The sequence below is a fragment of the Bactrocera latifrons genome, unplaced genomic scaffold (assembly GCF_001853355.1).
Source record: "Bactrocera latifrons isolate USDA-ARS-PBARC rearing strain unplaced genomic scaffold, ASM185335v1 scaffold_424, whole genome shotgun sequence".
NCBI lineage: Eukaryota > Metazoa > Arthropoda > Insecta > Diptera > Tephritidae > Bactrocera > Bactrocera latifrons.
In genome coordinates, this window is record NW_017537073.1 from 16017 (window position 1) to 20197 (window position 4181).

The following is a 4181-nucleotide window of genomic DNA, read 5'->3' on the forward strand; positions in this document are numbered from 1 at the left end:
TGTTTTTCTTTTCCGCTTTTAGTTCTTTACTGCAGCAGTTTACATTTATAAAGACTTTGATTTTTTATGTTCAACCACAGCACATTTTGCAACATATCTTTGATGTACTGCTTCAACATACCTAAGCAATAAATAATATTACTTCTTTGAGGTGTATAAGATTCAAGGGGAGAACTAAGCTGCAGACCAAATTATTCACTATTTTAATGGATAAGGAACATTCATTTGTCCTTTGTAAGCATATGACATAAAATCCTAAAGATGAGTATAGCGGAGGGCATTTACAAAGATGGGTGGGATTTGCACCTACCCTTCTTTGAACTAGGAAAAAGTTATTGTTGAAGATAAGAAGTTTTTTCTTATACTCGAGAGTATTCCTTTGTCAAAAGTTTTTAAGAGAATTGCGTCATTATTATTTACATGTCTATTCTACAACAGAACGTTTTAGGAACTTTTTCATCAATGCTATGTTTCTCAGGTAATTCCGGGTGAACGAAGATTTAAAATTTCCCTCCTGTCAGTTTTCAGTTCAGTTTTTTACTGTATATGGCACTTAGGTCTGTAACAGTCTTATGGTTTTATGCACTTATGGTTTTATCATTTTCATAAACCGTCTAGTTCATATCTTCTCCATAATCGCACTTGTGTGAAATCTTACTTAGAAATTGTGACAGTAAGCAAACTCTTTATTAAAACATACTATTGAAAAGGTCGAATTATGGAACATATCTCAATGCTAGATAGTTTTGGCACAAAAGAAAATTATTATGAGAATTTTATATAGAATATTTCTCAATGTTTCAATATCAATATATCCTTACATATTCCTATCTCACATATTTACTGTGCATTTACTTTAAAAAGTCAGCCACAGTCATTAAAGTGCACATATTCGGTATTTGGGCACTTGAAAAGGTACTGTTCAATTTCAAAAATTTTGAAATGTGAGGCGGAAAGCCTTGAAGGACATATTTCTGCAAAGTTTATTTATCTTCATCGCTGCTTGAATAATATATATTTTGTAAAAAGAAAGAACCAGAGGTAAATTAAAATTGTGATATATTGTAGTAGGCGGAAAGTTGTCGGTTTCATCAATGTATTTCCATCTTTACTCCATTTATTGCTTACATGGACTTGTCTCGTATGAGGTTTTATAAATGACCCTATATCTAACCCGATTAGTTTTAAGTGTTACAAATATCCGTTAGATAAACAAAACTATTATACTCTACTACAAAATGTTCGAGAGTATAAAATGAAAAATAAGATGAGTAATGTTTTAGTATTGAAATTCATATATATTATATGTAGTGTTTGTCAAATTTACAAAATTTTTTAACGTATTTGTGTTAAATTTTGGTCAAACACTCAACAAATATCATTGAGCAAACACCGTATTCACTTAATTTAGCTCCATGTGACCTCTGGCTTTTCTTTTGACTCAAAGAACCGCTTCGGCGAACCCCCTTTGAGTCAATTGAAGAAATCAAAACCAATTCGAAGGGGGAGTTGAGTTCGACTGACAACAACACACACTAGTTGACAGATCGCGCTAATTTTTGGCATCATAATTAAGGACAGTTGTACCAGCTTAGGAAAAAAATTTACCTATCTTCCATATAAACGAGAGATTTAAATGAAAAATGTCCGTACTTTCTGGACAGGGTATACAAAAATATTGTAGTGCCTTTGACAGTTCCTTCATTTATTCCTTTGTGGTTTCTAAGTTCTATCTCTTATATATAACCAGTTATGAAAGAAATTTAGAAATAAACAGACCCAACTGTTTTGACAGCACCTTTGAAGTAGTTAAAGTTATATACTTTGAATAGATATTTTAAATAAAGCTAATATATCATTAAGGTGCTCTACACCCAATTCGTTCATTATTCTATAAATATTCGAGGATGTAAACTGGTTGGTATTTCTCATTTGTTAAATATAGACGTATGTACATATGTATATAAAATATTGTCGGAGAAAAATGTTTACGGAATAGTTATTTTTTAATTTTTACTATTTTTGTATAAAATTAAATAAAGAAATCGTTATATAAATAAATAGACTTTTACAAAAAAGTTCAATCGAACGTAGTTATTTCTCAACATTTTTGTTATTTTTGTAGTTTTACTATTTCGTTTAAAAAAATTTTATTAAATATTTTCGCTTATAAGATTATAACAGTTAAGACTGATCCAAAAAATGAAAGAAAATTAAATTCGGAAAACTGAAGAACAAAGTTCAAGTCCTGCATTCATATTATGCAGGCATATTCTTACATATAGTATACTCAAATAGTTTTTTGGCTTCCTGCTATAGCAATATTATTAGCGTGCGTTCATTGCCTTTATGTGAACAACATGTGTTACATGTCTATGCGTACTTTAAATAATACTAAGTACATACACATATATTTATCACTTGTAGCATAATGTAGTATATAACATGCACATATTTCGAAATTACATAGAAAATATTGGTATGTGCTACTGATTTTCTATTTTCACAGTCAACGAATGCTGATTGCTGCCAACTGTAGGTTTTGTATAAATACTTATATACAAATATATTATGAATTAATTAACATTATACTGTATAGTATTCTCCTACATTTAAAACAATTAAAATTTCCAATAAAATTCTAGGCTGTCATACAGATTTTCATTTTAACGATGAAACTAATTACTAATTATATTACAAAATTGTGGCGTACCGTATATTGATACACTTTCATTATTCTAGATATGCAAATTCGTTTAATTGCAACTATTCAATTAACAAATAAAAACATGAAAAAATTCCAAAAGTTTTAATACTAATTGTCCATGATGTTATTGTTAATTGAGTCAAAAAAAAAATAAAAAATTCATAGAAGAAGTTAAATTCAAAACTTGAAATGTTTTCCTTCGAATTTCAAAATGGACCTTGTTGAAAACATCACAATTTTTGTAGTAGGGGCATATATTATTTTTCTTAGGTCAGTCACATATCTTGAAAAAGATCGGAAACCTTAAAGATATATGTAATTCAATTGAAAATATTTATTTTATAAAAGGGTATTTCTGAAGTTCTAACTGAAGTACCTCAAATCCATGATTGTTTTGAAGTGAGAACTCTTCTATCTTGCTAATTCAGAAATTTATTCAAATCTATAATTTCAACCACGAAATTCTTAAACATTAAAAGCTTACATCAAAACATTTATAATTGGACATGTTTTTACAACAATAAAAGCAATATTTCTCTACCATTTGTGGTTATTCTGCGAAAAGTTAGCTGTAAAGATGTTTAAAGTTACAAAAATTTTCTGAAAACAAATAGACGTATGCATGTACTTCCTAAATATTTTGTCATAGATTCCGTAAAATGAAGAGGAGAGAAATAGAAATAAACAAGAAAACTTGTTTGTTTACGTTCTTCAACGCACGAAATTCTAAACAACCATACCTAGCTACATACAACCAGTGCAAAGTTTACTCCGATCTACGCTGGTGTGTAAAATCAGAGAAAATATAAAAAAATGGCAGACATTTTGGACTTTTAAGCGCTTCCCTTCGAAGTTAAAGTTGTAGACATGAACATAAATAAAGTTGACAGAACTAGCAAGAAAACAAAAGATTGAAAACGAGAAATAGTTGTTTGTTTACTATACACTGCTAGCCAGTTCATTCACATTTGGATAGTGCGTCTCAGGTACGACTGTTTATACCCAAAATTATTCTAAAGAAAACATTGATTGATTTAGAACACGTTTCTCTTGAAATTTAGATCAATAGTCGACGATAGATTTTAAAATCTGTCGTTTATTAATCCTTTGTTAATTACGTCTGATTTTTTTAATGAAGGAAAAACAATAAATTTATTAAGTAAATTTAATATGAAAGACGGAATGTAATAATCCCATCCAATCGTAATACATACTTATACGTATAACCTATTTCGTTATGATAGTCTATGTTATTGTTTGAGTCGCTTCAGTTTAAGGGGCTATATATATCACTGTGACACTTTCAAATTTCGATTTTGTTTTTTGCTTTTTCGATAGTTTATATTTTCAAAAATATCTTGTGAAATCGGCAACGTCGTATCGTGGAATGGCAACGTTCTAAAGGCCGACTGCTTGAAGGTAAAAATCGGACAGTTGAAACACTAAACGCGTTTTTCTGGAAACGACGTTTTTA